Genomic DNA, 17,327 nt, shown 5'->3' on the forward strand with positions numbered 1-17,327 from the left:
TAATAGTTTTCAAAACAAATTTAATTCTCAAAAAAAGTTTACAAAAATACTAGTATAGATATTAAACTATAAATTGTAAAAATTTAATGATTATATTAATGTATATATACATGGTTAAGCATGACTACTTTACCAAACCACAAGTTGTTTGATTAATTAGGTATTCATATGTTTTTTTCTCGTACATTCTCATATGGTTTTATGCATATTGAGTGTTCATTGTTGTCTCATATAATTTACTACCCATCCAAGTTTTTCCAACACAGACTATCCATTTACCAAAGAACACATGTAAAATGAAAAATGGGTTGTATGTAGAACAAGCTATACTAGTATTTTTACAGCAACTTTTGACAAAAAAATCATTTTAGAAACAATTAGCATTCAATGCATTGAATTTAATATTAGTTACTAAAATTTTCAAAATTAATTATTGGTAAGGTTTAAAAAAATAAGGAAAATCTTTCTACCTCATTCAAACATAAATATATGATTCATTTTCATTTTTATTTGAATTTATATTTAAATTATCTTGAAATATTCTATAATACATTTAGTTAATATAAATTGTGATTTTTTTTATGCATATGATGTAATAAAAAAAAATAAAAACAGACATATATAACTCAATAGATGAATAAAAAATATGGATACAATATCCCACATCGCCTAAAAAAATTGGGCAATGGTTCAGATTCATACTATAAAAGAGATAAAAATGATTTATAATACAAATGAGTAGAAAGCTTGATTTATCAGGCATTTAAACTTAAAAATCTTTTATATGGTTTATTTCAGTTCTTAAAAAGTTAAATATTATAAATATTAAAAACGTTTAAAAAGTTAAATTATATAAATATATATACATATATATTATAAAAAGTATAAATATTTATATTTTAGAAAGTTAAACTTTATAAAATGTTTAAAATATTAATAATATTTTAAACGAATATAAAGTTTCAAATATTATAAATATTTAAACTTTATAAGAAGTTGAAATACTATAAATATTTCAACTTTTAAAAAAGTTAGAAAACCTTTAAAATATTAATAATATATTTAAACTTTTACGAAATTCCAAATATGAGAAATACTCAACCGTTTTAAGAATCCTAAGTATTAAAATTATTTAAACTTTATAAGAAGCGGCAATCTTATAAAATGTAAATGGTTACAATCTTAATAAATAACATATCAACTCAATCTAATATTTATAATACAAAACAATAAATATTAAAAATTAAAATGATGTAGTGCAAGTTAAAATATCTCGGGACGGAGTTATATAGCGGGACGGGTTTTGTTGATATTTATATAAATTTAAAATATCAATTAATTTGGTGCTACATGGATAAAACATTATTTCATTATTTTGTTAACATTATCGGTATTAGATAATAGACATATCTAATTAAATTGATTTATAAATATTATGTAAAAAATAAATTATATTACAATATTATATGATTTAAAATTTAAACTATAAAATTAACAATTGTTATATAATTATAATATATTTAACCAATAAATACATTGCTAGGGATAATCTAGTTATATATATAAAATATAGAAAATGTACAAGTTTTTTTTCTTGTCTTCCTTGTCGTGCGAGTGGGCAATCGCCGTCTATCTCAGGCTTTTCTTCCATAGGATGAAACCGTTTTTGTTTAAGAAGAAGCTGAAATGGAGGCGAAGAGATCGGAGGACGAAGAAGGTGGGGGTGGTGCTCTGCGATTACTGCGGCAGCACCAGGTAGATCGAACAACTAATGTTCCTCTTCTATTTTCTAGGGTTAGCTATTTACTACTGGGCAATTAGGGAATCTGAATCTGGAAATTGGCTATATAGGTAGGTTCTAAGTGTTGGTTTGTTGGTTCATGATTCTCCTCTAGTCCTCTCTGCTTGTAATCATCAAACCAACAGTTTAACCTAAATAAAAGCTCTGACTTTTTCCAGATTTGAAGACAAAGAAGGACATGATGATTCACTGGTTTGAATATCTACCCTCTTCTCTTTTCACCTTTTTATATTTCTCTGGTTTTGCTTACTCACATAATTGTTCCTTAACCTCCTAGTCTATGGAGAGCCAACTCAAGAGATTACGGCTTTTGAACAGGTATAATATTTATAGCTCATTCATTCACATGTTGTTGTTGTTGTTTGTTCTATGTTGTTTCTTCTTTTCAATGCTGTTCATATTAGCTCTGCTCTGATCCCGCTTGTGCTGTTCATTCCTTCCCAGGAGATGGACTGGTATGGATTTACAAGGTTTGAGTTCCCTGAGCTCAAAAAACTGATAACCCATCTACAGGAAGCCGTGCTCATTGTGGATGAGGTTCGGAAATATTTTTTTTTTGAGTTTTATTTCTCTTTTCTCCTACTAGTGAAAAAATGTTTCAAACATCTTGTTATATGACAGGAGATATCACAGCGCCCCGAACAGGCTGAAGTGATGGCGGGAAAAAATGCTCCTCTATCTACGTTTACAAGCTCACAAGATGATCAAGTACCACCAGTGTTTGATGAAGTACAATCACTATTGCGAATGCAGATAGAACACGATAGCCAAAGAGCTGAATCCCCTTCTGTGGAGCTGGAGAGACTATTGCTGTGGAAGGAGAGAATGAGTTGTAGAGGGCTGAGCGATATGACTTTCTCTGAGCTCTGCCTACTTGCAAGTCTAATGAGGAATGGATTAATGCGAATCCGTGATGATTATCTAATTTGGGTTTGACTTTGTTGTCGTGTCGTCCTTTCGGACTCAAGTCTGTCTACTTACAAGTCATATGATGAGAGGATAGGATTGATGCGAATGCGTTCTGACCTTGTGTCCTTCCAGAAATCTTATTATATATTAGACTCTTTCTTTAATCCTGAAGATGACATGTTCACATTTTGTTACAATCTTTTTTTTTTTTTTTTTTTTTTTTTTTTTTTTTTTTTTTNTGTCTGTATAATCCTCCTCAGAACTCAGGTTGAATGAAATTTGGTCCGTCGTTATTTTGCGGTTCAATTGAACGAACACTATATATAATTTTTGAAAGAATGCAGCACCCCTTCATTAAGAAATATGATCGCCTTGATAGGCTGAAATTGATTAATGACTGAAATTATGATTGAATGGGAGCCAATGACACTCTAGTCTCACAAGTTCATTCCTATACATAAGGGAAGGTTTGGATTTATTTAGTAATTTTTTTTGTAGAAAAATTTAATGGAAATTTGAAAATTTAATACAATTTTTTTTTTTTTGTAGTCTCACATGTTCATTCCTATACATTAGGGAAGGTTTTGATATGATACCTAATGATCTCTATCATGAGCTTACAAGTTCAACTCATCATAATATTTCTATACGGCTGTGTGTCTCTGTTTTTTTCCCAAGTGTTTATGATTTTTTTTAGGTTTTATAGTTCTACTATATGTTAATGTTGTGTTAGAAACCTCTTAATGATGATATTATAAAACTTTTTATTAAAACATGTTATGTCTACTTTAGTTAAAATATCTGAGTTAGAGCCTGTATTGTGACAACGGAACCGAAGTTGATCACGGTAAGGAGATATTAAAAAATACTCTTTATTTACCTGTAAACGGATGTGCAACGGTTTGACTGAAGTCCAGTAGTTAAAGAGGCTATTTTTTAAATTTATGTTTTTCCTTTCAAATAAGAGCTGAGATTTTCTCAGATAGGGATGTTTTCAAGTTTATTTATGCAAGTTTATCAATTAATAAAGCCTCTATTTTCAATTATTAAATTTTTGTAAATGCCTAAAATTAAACATGTTATAAAATTTCATAATCTCGACAAGCTAACATGGAATAAACAATATACGCCAAAAGAACAAATATAAAGAAGAACTTACATATCTGGATGAAGCTGTAACATCATGATGTCACCATTTATTCTATACAAACGAGCGTTAGAAACACACGGGTAACACTTTAAGTATCATGACATTTTCTCAAACTCTTCATAAATGCATATGAAAACTATAACTAATATGGATAAAATAATGATGTTATTATCTATGCTCCGGTTGTTGCTTGCATTCCAAATTGTGTTGTTTATGGTACGATTCCTTAAAGACATCTTACGCTGGATTTGCAGCTCCACTTGTATAACTTGTGAAGTAGTTCATTTAGGCTGCTTTTGTTAGACGTCTCCACCTTTTTGGCTATACACTCTTGCAAGCCGTCAATGAATTGAGCCATTAGGGACTCGCTCGATTTTTCCAGCTCGAAAGAGTTCATGAGCTTCTCGAACTCCTTGAATACTCGTCCACGGTCCTTGTTACCTAAAACAATTTTCTAAAATGTTTTTGTAAGTCTCGTTGATAATGATCAGGGACATAAATCAACCTTAAGAGGTACTTCATGTCTATCCAACTGCTGATGGTAGCAAACCGTTGTTTCCTTCTATCGGCCACTGCCCTATCCCACCAAGACAAGGTATTGTCGGTGAGCTGCGCCGATTCTAGGGCTACCGTCCGAGCTTCTCCATAGCCATAACATTAGAATATGTATTCCATACGTCTCTCCTAGTCCATGTAAGCCTCCAGATTAGACTTTTCAGCAAAAGTAGGAAGTGGTAGTTTGACATCTCGGTTTTGTTCTCGTCGTTCTACCTCTCGAGCTTGGTTCCACATCAAAGGATCTTCTCTCTGTTGATGTTGACGCTTTAATGGGTCTGGTGGTGGATCATCATCGTCGTCCATGTCAAGGGATTTTTCCTCCTTGTCGCGGACATTCCTTTTTTCCGGGACTGGTCCAACATCAACCCTCGGCTGAGGTTGCTCCAAACGGCCTATCTTTTTGCCAAGTCCTCTCAAATGCTCCGTGAGGGTTCTTATCATTTGCATCATGGCATCTTGGGGTATGTCTGCGTTTTCTCCCATTGTGAGTGTCTAAAAGCGATCTGCAGTTAGACGAAAACAACAAAGAATCAATGTACCACAGGAATTGGAAAGGAAATTTTCAAAGAAAATAAAATAATTTTTTTTTACACATATTAAGGTTGAGAAGCAATACTAGACAATAAAAGCTGAAACAATAACTGAAAACAAAATAACTAGTACAACAACTAGTACATAGACTAGCACACGACTTAAGGAAACAAATTGCGATTTTTTTTTTTTGATTTAGGGTTTGAAAATAAAACTGAAAACCTATAGAGACAAGGCTGTGACAAACAACGGTTTTTAATAATCTTTTTTGTTTTAAAAAAACTTAAATGAAACAAAATTACAAATCAAAACTAATCGAAAGAAAATGGAAAAGATAAACCTGGCAAGGGAACAATGTGAGCTATGCTCTGATACCAAATGATACAAAACTTGATGGTGAGACTTTTACCAGGATAGACGATGGCTTCACAACCTGGCAGTCGCTTCTCTCTTGTGAAGGAAATATTGTCGTAGATGAAGATCTCACATGATGGCGGTCGCTTCTCTCATATGGAATCGGAAAAAGGGAAGTGTTGGCGGAATGAAGTACACCATAGAGATATGATTGGTCTCTAATACAGTACATGAACTCAGCCTTGTGGTATCGCACACACAAGACAAAGAACAAACTTATTCTCTCAAGAACACTCGAATAGAAGAAGTAAGAAAAATATCAAAGGTGAAAAATCATACAACTGCTGCAGAGGGACTTTATAAGAGTCCTCTAGCTAGGCTTAAGGCTGAAATTAAATGTAAAATAACGCAATAAAGGAAACAAATAAAATCAAGCAAAAAAACATCGTTTTTGGAAATAAAAATATACAAAATAAAGAAAATACTAATCAGACCTAAACTCTCATGATGGGCACGTCTTCTAGCTGTTGCTGGGGCTTATTGGACCTGCAAAGATAAAAACTATTGAATAAAACTTACCTGGATGCGATCTAGGCCCAACAGATGTTTTCTGAATTACTTCTTGTACTACTCGATGAACTACTTCAGGGTTATTATCTTGTACTTGTTTGTTGGCTTGTTTCTTGAAGTAAGGGTCTTTTTAGATTTCCTCGAGAGTATCTTGATCAGTCTCTTGATGCTCGTCCATATCCTCTATGTTTTGGTCTTGATCTTTACTATCTTGATTGCTCTCGGAGGTGAAGCTTGTATTGCACGTCCCTTGCAGCTCCAACGTCTTCTCTTGGCTTCTAGGGATTCCTTGACCTGCCAAAGAGGTTTCATACCTGGGGAATTGGTTTGATCAAGGCTCATTTGGGTGAAGTCTTCAGCAAGATCTTAGTCGACAATGTGATCATATCCGTTGTGGCGGCGTGATGGTGGTATAGACCAGTTGACGTCCTTTAGCTCTAGGGAGCTTACAATGTCTTGCACGGCTACGTCAAACCTCTTCCTGAGCTGTTTAGCCTTTGATTGCATCATAGGACCTTCTCGTATTTCTGGTATAAGATGTGGTAAAAGATCTGGTTCAACGGTTTTGGTGGTAGGATCGATGTCCAAATCCTTGACGTCCTCACCTTACCTCACAGTAACTTCTGTAAATGACCATTGTGAGTATCTCACACCCGTGAAAGTAAACCAATCTTACTCATCACGTGGTGGTCATGAATTCATATCATCCATCCGTCTAGAATCTTAGAAATGTACATTAAATATTAAACACTATTCAATATTTATCCATTTCAGCCTTGAAACCTTTTCATTACTAAGTAGAACTATTGTTCCAATTTTTCTAGATTCGATTGTTGTTGAACAAGATGCCTCCAATCTGTCTGAAGTGAATATAAGACAATCATATTCTAAACTTGGAACTAACAATTTTGTCGAGAACATAAGGGATGAATCTTTAAACGGTAAGACATTTATTTTCATCTTATGCTAATAACAACTTTGTTCCTATTATAATTACCTTATAGATAAAATGAACATAAATTTTTTTATTGTTTCTTGCACGATAGACATATGAATGAATTCTCAATTGTTCACAGCTCATAAACACCTAAGACCAACAACGGTACCTATAACACAACAAACTGTGTCTCCTGAAAGTGCTATTTCACTAGGTATGTCTTTTTACGTAATTACAGTTCCTGTATACATTTGTTCAATATATAGTAAAAACATATTAATTTGAATTCATCCTCACATAAAATATTAATAATTTTTGTATGCTAATCAATTACTTAATGTTTTCTTTTGACTATAAGTTTAAATTACACATCCGTGTTTCTGATGACACAGGGACCACCAACTTCTTACTCTTCGACAATCTTGCACAACAGATTATCGGTCAGACTGCAACTGAGCTGGCTCCTGAAGACCGAAATGAGGTAGACATAAAAGAAACTATTGAATCTTAGAGAATATTATTCCTCTGCTTTAAAACATCATTTCTAAATCAAATATTTCTACTTATGAACTATGCAGATTCAAGAGTCTGATGCAATCCTACTGAAGTGACTAAAGTGGTCGGAAAAACCTATTTCTTTAAGATTGGTATTGATAAGGAGAATATTGTCTACAAACATGACACCTACAAGGTTTTCAAGATCATCACCAATGGTGAACTGATCAATGAGTTTTCTGACAAGGACTCACAGCAGGTTTTTCTACTATCCCTTATAATATTCCAAAACCAAATATTAAAGTTTGTGATTCTCTTCTAAACATAGGACACCAACAACACATTTGGTTGTTTGGCCGGTAATTCTGGGGTTTCTGCGGCAGAGAAGGTACTTAAATAATATTCACTTCTTACTGACTTTACTAAAATCTATGCTACAAATGAAAAATAAATAATTGGATTGTAATATACTACAGGGAGTCCTAATGTTGACCGACAGTGGTGGACCATCTGAGGAATCACTTTCACCAGAATCTATCCAGTCTAAGAGGAAGGTATCAACATCCATGGCTGCCATGGAGCTGGCTGATCAGACTTCTACTTCGAAGAAGTTATGTAATTTGAAGGTTGAAAAAATGAAGCAGATGACGGAGTGATCAAAAAATGAAGTCCAGTAGTTAAAGAGGCTATTTTATAAATTTACTACAGGGAGTCAAAATTGAGAAGGTTGGACATCAAGATTGTAATATAGAAATGAAGCAGATGACAGATTGTAAAAATGAAGCAGATGACGGATTGTTATATACTACAGGGAGTCAAGATTGAGAAGGTTGAAAAAATGAAGCAGATGACCAGAGTGATCAAAAAATGAAGTCCAATAGTTAAAGAGGCTATTTTTTTAATTTATGTTTTTCCTTTCAAATAAGAGCTGAGATTTTCTCAAGTTTATTTATGCAAGTTTATCAATTAATAAAGCCTCTATTTTCAATTATTAAATTTTTGTAAATGCCTAAAATTAAGCATGTTATAAAATTTCATAATCTTGACAAGCTAACATGAAATAAACTATATACGCCAAAAGAACAAATATAAAGAAGAACTTACATATCTGGATGAAGCTGTAACATCATGATGTCACCATTTATTCTATACAAACGAGCCTTAGAAACACACGGGTAACACTTTAAGTAACCGTTAAATTCACGATCCCACCGTTGAATATTTAGGTTGTAATACCTTGAAGCTCCACACCAAATCTCAGCTCGATCAGGTAAGATTTGGGCCACCAAACGCTGTTCCAAGGAGAAAACCTCGAATCTGATTTCTAGGGTTGCAGGTTCGGACTGTTTCAGATATTGCTTGTGCATGAAATAACCCACATAACTTCTTGAATATAACTACGATCGGACTTCTGTCAGTTGCTACGAGCTCATGGCTTGATAGTGAACGCGCTGGTGATTTTAGATAGATAAACCGATGTCCAATCCGGCGTCTGACGAGTCTCCAATGTCGTCTCTTCAAACTGTTCTTATTTCCTTCTTAACTATTTCTTGTTTTTCTCTTCTCCACGTCCCAATTACTCCGGCGTTGCTTCTCCACTACCACCGAGGGTTTCCACGGCCATGACATAAAAAAACAGACCCCACCAGTGTTCCCACAAGCTCCATGACGTCTACTTCTCTCCCCTCTCTACACATCCCATTCTCTCTCTCTCTTCTTTTCTCCTCACGGCTCTCTTTTCTCCTCCTCTCTTTTTCCAATAACAACACAACAAGAGAACATCCACGTTGCTCAAGACACAAGGATCAAGTTGCTATGTTCTTAGGGTTTCGATTTCCGTTTCCCTTTTGAGACTTTTCTCTAATCGGGTCGTTAATGGACTGAAATTCAAAGTGGCCCACACATATAGAATTTGGGGATGTTACACATTGTATTTGGGATAGAGACGTTTGGAGACCCTCTCTAGTGCATTGGACTTATTCAGTGATTCTTCAATTTTTTCTCCTGGTTCTTCAGAAAATACAGTTTGCATCTCTTGGCATTGTTTTGTGATCCTTGGCAGCACTTGAGTGGAGAAGACCTGGCCATTAATAGTTGGTCTCTTGATTCTATTATTAATGTCGAATCTTATCTTGAAGTGCTCTCCATGCCTAATGTTAATTTGTCCCTTCTTTACATCGATCATAGCACCAACCGTTGCTAAGAATGGCCTTCCCAGGATCAATGGATCTTCAGGTTCCTCATCTATGTCTAGGACTACAAAGTCATTAGGGATCTCCACCTTTCCAACCGTAAGGGGCAAATTCTTTAGAACACCATGGGGGTGCCTAATAGTCCTATAAGCTAGGATCAAGTGGAGGCTACTAGGTTTAAAATCATTAAAACCCATCTTTTTAGCAACTGAAAGAGGCATGACAGTAACTAAAGCCTCTAAGTCGCACAAACAGTAGGTGAAGATTTGAAGGCCCATCGAGCATGGAAGCGAGAAAGAACCAGGGTCGTCCAATTTCTCCTGGATCCTAAGCTCTACATCTAAACATACACCACTCATCAGAATCACATTCCCAATTTCCCTAACGGCTTCCTTTGCTGCTTCCTCCCACTGAGCGGTTTCTCGGATTATTTCTTCTTTGAGAGCATGCGGGGGTAAAAGCTTAGGAGCAGGGGATTTTCGGGTGGAGATACACTTTGCGAGTGCTTCTAGTTGAATATCAAGGGAAGCCCTGAATCTTTTCTCCAATTATTCTTCCTTGGTTGTAAGAGGTCGAATTTGCTCTGCCACCCAAACGTCTACTCGATGGTTCACTCGATCCAAGTGATCGGGTGAAGCTCCAGGTTTATTATCAAGTGGTGCATCGGTCATGAATACCTCCTTTTCTGAGCATTTTACCCAATCACAAACTCGATGGTTAACTCGATCCAGGTGGCTGGGTCACTGATCGAGTTGATACTCGGGTAGGCAGTCATGTTGCTCTTTGATCTGCCTCTGATCCACATCCTCCCCTTCCAGAATATCACTGTCCTCAGTGAAGTTGTCATTGACGTTGTGTACCCAAATGGCATGAGCAGAAGCATAATCCTTCGAGTTCTGGACAGCTTTACCCGGAAGATGGCCCGGTTTAGGAGCTGGTGGTGTTACAGTCTGTCCTTCCATATACCTCAACTTATTGTTCAAAGAATCGTACTTAGCATTGAGGTCGTTGTACCCAGAATCAATCTTGTTACTCATCTCAACAAACTATTTGGCGGTGTCCATTACCATTGTCGCTTGCCCCTGGGTGATTTGCTGAATCAAACCGCATAAGTCGGCTTCTAGGGGTGGATTGGGTGGTGCCTGATGTGGTGGGAAACCTGATGGAGCCATTGGCTGGTGATATCCGCCAGAGTACTTCTGTGGGGCTGGGTTTCCCTGAGCGGATGAAAGGTAGACCTGATCCTTAGGGTTTGCAACATTTGGGTTATGGTAGGAGAGATTCTGGTTTGGTTTGAAGTTGTTGTAGCCCTTATTGTAGCCTCCCTAATTGTTGATGTAATGGACATCCTCAAGATGAACATACTCCCCATCCTACTGCAGAAACTGCTCTTCGTCAAAGACAAAGCTGACGTTTTGTTGTTGGCCGAGGAGTACTTTGTCAAACTTGTCATTGAGGGCTTTCATGTCTCTCTTGTACTTCGCGTCCTCGTTCCTTAAAGAACGGATAGATCGGTCATAGTCCTCATTGTAGTGTCCATCATCATCAACATCTTTGTTGTGGAAGTTTCCATTGATGACAGTTTCCAGCAACATCCTGATTTTTGGGACTACATCGTGATAGAGGGTGCTGAGTAAGGACGCATTGCTGAATCCGTGAGGCGGGAACCAGTTGGCATATCCCTAACATTCTCAGGTTTCACTGAACGTCTCATTATTTTTCTGAACAAAACAGGAGATGTCATTCCCCAACCTTGCTGTTCTGAAGTTGGAGAAAAATTTAGCGAGGAATGCTTTATTACAGGCTTCCTATGTGGTGATAGACTCCTTAGGCAGATATTTCACCCACATGTGTGCTTTATCACCAAGAGAGAATGGGATAGTCTCAGCTGGAAGCCATCATAACTGACTCAATTAATCTTTTTGAGGCTGCAGAGCCTATCAAACTCATCCAAATGATCCAATGGGTCTTCCATTAGCAATCAATGAAACTTGTTGCTCTGGATCATCTGTATGAGACTACTCTTGATCTCAAAGTTGTTATTTTGAACAGCAGGAGGCTCTACCATGCCTCTAAGTTTGAGTATTTGGAGCTTCTCCAGCACCAATGTTTGTCCTCTCTTGAGGGGCAGGTGTACCGTTTTTCTGATTCATATCCTCCTCAAGTGGTGTCTGAACGGGTTGCAGTACTTGTTGTTATCAGAGTAGTCGAGGTCTATTGATGTTTTCGATGAAATGACTGAGGTGTTGGCTACCTTTGGACCGTGTTTGAATGCACAAACAAGTATCCGAGCAGGTACTCGATGGTCAACTCGACCTAGGTGACAGATCAGGTTGATGTTTGGGTTGTACCTGAAACACAAAACACACAAGCAGAAAAAGCAAACAAGTCAGTACCGAACGAAATAAATGAAAAGAATTTAATTTAGCAAGTTTTGAAATGGTTTTTCCATATGCAGTTGATAACAGGATTTTCACCTAGGGTATCAATTCCATATGCAGTTGTAGTACAAAGGTTTATCAATCCAAATAGTTGTATGCTAGCAGATAGAATGCAATCAGAACTATGCAAGTCAAGCCAAGCAAATGAAAAGGGTTTGTCTAACAACCTAAAATGAGAAAAAAAAAAAGAATGAAATAAAGAACTACTCGAGAGAGGTACATGATGCTAATGATCGAGTACCGGATCGAGTAAGTGGTCGGGTGAAAAAAAAATAAGACCATAAATAGGAACTATTCAAAGGCCCATATGATGCAAGTGATCGAGTACAAGATCAGGTAGGGGATCAAGTTAACGCAAAAACTGTAAAAAAATCAAAATACAAAAGCTCCTAAGGATGGGGTAATTGGTTCATAAGTATTCCTAATCAATCTAGAATGTTTTACATACCTCAAGCAATCTATTCTATAGACAGTGAATCTCTAACCCTTGTTAATCCATTCTCATTGTAGAAATAATCAACCTTATCAATTCCTTACCCAACTCTCGTTGGAGAAACATGACCAAGCAGACATTAAAATCTGATTCACTAATGTCAATAAATCCCTTACTCATCTAATCTCTTAGGCTAAGAGAATAAATCTATAGCATTAGTTGGTTCAAGCGTTTCATCAAAAACCTCTCGGTGCCGAAACGCCTAAGATCTAGTCTCAATCTCTCGGTTTGAACCTAGCATTAAGAACACTAACCCATATGGGAATTGTAAAAAAAAAATCAATCTAAAACATCCTAATCGATTAAGAACACTTACTAACCTATCCAATCCCTAGAAACTTTGGTTCACTACTCAGATCTCATATTAATCGACATAGAAGCATAAACGAATAAGAATTCCATAGAAGAAAAGTAGATGACGTATTGAAAAGGAGCAAAACATAATGCAGAATCAATGTAAAAGAAACACAAAAACATAATACATGAAATCCTGACAAAGCTTGTAAAAAGTAAATCGGTTCTCTCTCTCTCTCTGTGTCGTGTGTGGCGTCCTCCCTATGAGAAAATATGAAGGGTTTATATATGGAAACCCTTTGACCTAGCTGCACAGCATTTCCCAAAGACCTACACGAGGATAGGGTCGAGCACCTCCTCATGTTGGGATTTGGGTAGTTCCTTTTGAGCTTAGATCCGCTTGATCGGGTTAAGGTCTCGGGTTGTTCTTCTTGCATGATCACACCATCGGGTACATGATCGGGTTCATCCTCATTCTTGCTCTTTAAAGGCTCCAAAACACCTATTTTCATCCAAAATGCAACAATGCAAAAATACAGCACCCTAAACAACCTAAATGCAAATATCTAAAAAGACCTAAAATTCTAAGGTTATGCTCTATACAATGCAACACGTGACTAAAAAGATACCTAAAAAGGTGTAAAATAGAGAGAAATCAGAGGACTTTAGTTCCCCTAGTACTGTTATATTCTGAGACTTTGTGGCTTGAGAGTATGGTTGGTATATCAACTTCGGATGACGATCCGAGAGTGCGCTGTAGGGTGGTAACCCGAGAGACAAATATTGGACTTCTTTTATATATTATGGCATGGGGGTTTAGGCCCGATGAGGAGCCAATATTATGGCATACACGCTAAGGCCTGATAAAGAGACAATAATATCTCAAGGTTGAGACCAATGAGTAAAGGAAAGTCCAAAATTTGAGAGCAACTAATACCTCGAACGTGAGTCTATCGCCTAGAGGTAACCTTCGTAGATCGGTCAGAGGAGGTGCTGGCCATGGAAAAGGTTGAACGAGAGTCATTGGCTAATGGTTGTTCAAGATTCGAGGACGAATCTATGTTGGTTGGGGAGAATTATAACATCCGCGAACCGGTTTGGTCGGTTTAAGGAGGTGTGTCGATCGTCACAGTAGGTGCATCGATCAACACAACCTAATTTCAGGTTTGTTCGGTTTGTTTTAATCAACGATTTGATGCGGTTTGGTTTAAACCAAGGTATATCAGGAGGGGAAGTTGACCTAGGCTTTGGGAGGATCCTATTTTGTCGATTCCTGAGAAAAAAGAGGAAAAAGTGTTCTTGAGCGTTCTTGTGAGTTTTTGTAGATTTCTAGTTGTTCTTGAGGGATCTGAAGCTAGGATCGTGTGGGAAGCTTGCTAGGAGTGTGGATTCGTCAGTTAGAGAGTCAGAATCTTCTTTGATAAAGGTAAGTGCATGAACATGGCTGATCTAAGTTTGATAATTCTCTGATTTTCGTGTTTATGTGTTATGGGGTTGATTCCTTTGTTTGTTGGAGTGTTTTCATGGTACTTGAGGCTTTGTGAGGGTCCTTTGTGGCTTTGGATCTAGTTTGGTGTGCTTAGGAACGGAGATCTCGCATGGAGCTTCGAGGAGAACGATGCTTGGCATCTGCGTCGATCGACACAGTGCGAGGACGGCGCGATAAGACCTATGAGTATCAATTGATGCCATGTGGAGGTGTCGATCGATGCAAATTAGGGATTTCGTGAATTGTCGAGCATGCATCGATCGAGGCAAATAAGGGATTTCGCGAATTGTCGAGCATGCATCAATCGATGCAGGGTTGGTGTTGATCGATGCAATCTCTGTCAGTGTCGATCGAGTCAACACCAACTTCCTGGTTAGTTTGTTTAATGTTGTTTGTTGGTTGGAGTTTCTCAATTGCTTGTGTGTATAGCCCAATAGATGGGAGGACTGCCTCACTAAAAGTTTATGACAATACTCATGCATCTCAATTTGTGTTTGTGGTGCAAGTAAAGGCAAAGTGTGATCGTGGAATCAAGGTAATGAAGAGGAAGATTTTATAGTGGCTCGACTGGTTGTTGTCAGGCTCTTGTTAGGTTGCTAGAGTTGAGTCCTTAGAATGTTGTCTAGGATTGCTGGTTTTTGGTTTATGTTGAATGGTTTATTGGTTTATTTGTTATGGAATTAATTACTGGTTATTTAATTTATTGGTTTAACGCATGGTGATTTCCGCTGTTTGCTTTGAATGTGGTCAGGTGGCTAGCGAGTATTGGATCACTAGTTTAATATTATATAAAAAATATAGCATTTTTCTTTTTTTAGTTTGTAATTCTACTTCCTGTTCTTTAGCATTTTTTTATTATACTCATTATTTTTCAATGCAATTCATATTTATCTCTATTTTCATGTTGTTTGTGATGAGATCTGAGTAGTGAACCAAAGTTTCTAGGGATGGGATAGGCTAGTATGTGTTCTTAATCGGTTATGATGTTTTAGTTTGATTGGTTATATGAAAATTCCCTTCTGAATTAGTGTTCTTAATGCTAGTTTCAGACCGAAAGATTGAGATTAGATTCTAGGCATTTCTGCATCGAGAGATGTTAGATGAAATGTCTGAATCAACTAATGTCATAGATTTATTCACTTAGCCTAAGAGATTAGATGAGTAAGTAATTTATTGACAATAGTGAATCGGATTTAATGTCTGCTTGGTCATGTTTCTCCAACGAGAGTTGGATAAGTAAGTGATTAGGGTTTATTATTTCTGCCATGAAAGTGGATTAGCAAGGTTTAGAGATTCATTGTGTAAGGAATAGATTGCTTGAGGCCTGTAAAACATTCTAGATTGATTAGGAATACTTATGAACCGATTATCCATCCTTATAAGCTTTCGTATATTAATTGTTTAAACATTTACCCCTAACTCGACCACCAACCCGATCTGCTACTCGATCATTAGCATCGTGTGTTGTCTTGCGTTGTTCATCATTTTGTTCTTATTTTCTTGTCACCTGATCACCTAGTCGATTGCTTGCATTGTGTACCTCGGTCGAGTAGTTCTTTGTTTTATTCTTTTTATTTCTGTTCATTCTAGGTTGTCAGACAAAATCCGTTTTATTGTTTGGCTTGACTTGCATAGTTCTGATTGCATTTTATCTGCTAGCATAACAATCAAAGCTAGCAACCATTTGGATTGATAAATCTTTGTATTACAACTGCATAGGGAATTGATATTCTGGATGAAAAATCTGCCATTATATGTTATAGACCAGAGTAACATCAATCTGTTTGCACCCTTCGCAATCTTCAATAGAAGTAAATGGATATTGATCCATTTGAAAGAAAAGTCGGAAGAAAACGGTATAAGAAACAAAATCGATACTTGATTGAGAAATCAAAGCGCCAGCTCTAATACCAAAATGGTGTAGCAAAAGCTAAGATAACGCAAAGATCTTGTTTAGTCTGAGAATGTCTGAGAATCTAAGTTTTCTTATTCCATTGAGAACTCTCGAGTTCTAGCCGTAACAAGAATTTAAGAGAAACTCACATTTTTCATTAATTCATCGATAAACTGAATACAACCCTACATCTAAAAGCCTTATTTATAATAAAAATAAAAGTTCTTGAATATTCTTAGAAAAATAAAAGGAATTATCTAAATAATTAAATAAGAAATAATAAAGATATTTGGAATTATCCAAATATACGCAACATCAATATCCCACCATTCCTTGGACCCGAAGAAATTCTCCATGAGCATTTCTCAATGCTCGTAATCGCCATCAAAGTTTGGTAGCATCATTGTCACTCATTTTCTTTGTGGTTTAGTATCAAAGACTCTGATACCATTTTGTTAACTTTGAAATAATAACAAAGTGTGCTCAATGATTTGTGTTATTAAGCAAAGTAAAACCGGTTTTTATAAATAGACCTTGATATTACAATTGATTTCTGAGACTTAAGCAACTAACAAAACCGAAAGAAACTCAAAAGTGGGAGATATTGTATCCTACAAACCAAAGAAGATTTATTAAAACCAAAACAAAAACAAAGAAGTTGCCCCGATCAATAAATACACTCTTAGCAAAACCCGGATCAAGCCGAACGGAACGGATAATATACTTTTCCTTCAATTTCAAAATTCATGTAACCCTAAATATCTTGAACCGAAATGAACGGTTGGTTTAACCGAAGCTAGCAAACGTTTGGGCGTCAATCAATGAGTAATAGAAAATGGATTTGGGCCAAATAAAAGTCAATAAATTGAAATCTCTCGCCTAGGTTCCGATTTGTAAAAAACACAAAGCACACTTCACCAGTTAAGAATCAAATCATACAAGAAGTAGGGTTAAGATGAAGTTGAACAGGAGGCGAATTCTCCAGCAGCAGGTTGGTAGATCTCAGCGTAGAGAGTTATCTTCTAGGGTTTTTATTTTATTTGGTTGAACTAGATAGAGGTCGGTCTTAAGGTTAATGGGGATATTATATGGATGGATAATCACAAAATTCGATTCGTAGGTTTCTGGATTAGCGATTACTGGGCTTTGTTGGTTCTTGGAATCTTAAATCGACGAATGGTTTTAGAGTAAACTCTGATTTTTTTTTTTTTTTTTTTTT

The 17,327-nt window shown here is 36.4% G+C and overlaps 1 long non-coding RNA gene across 2 annotated transcripts; it reads left to right on the plus strand.

Moving 5' to 3' along the window:
* On the plus strand, positions 1,591–2,896 carry LOC104766634. Of its 2 annotated transcripts, none has more exons than XR_002036702.1 (5): positions 1,591–1,851; positions 1,960–1,993; positions 2,079–2,119; positions 2,246–2,338; positions 2,423–2,896. It is a non-coding gene; the product is annotated as an uncharacterized LOC104766634 (long non-coding RNA). The 2 variants fall into 2 exon arrangements; XR_764083.1 differs by having other exon boundaries at positions 1,591–1,755.

Source organism: Camelina sativa, chromosome 19, assembly GCF_000633955.1.
Source record: "Camelina sativa cultivar DH55 chromosome 19, Cs, whole genome shotgun sequence".
Classification (NCBI taxonomy): domain Eukaryota; kingdom Viridiplantae; phylum Streptophyta; class Magnoliopsida; order Brassicales; family Brassicaceae; genus Camelina; species Camelina sativa.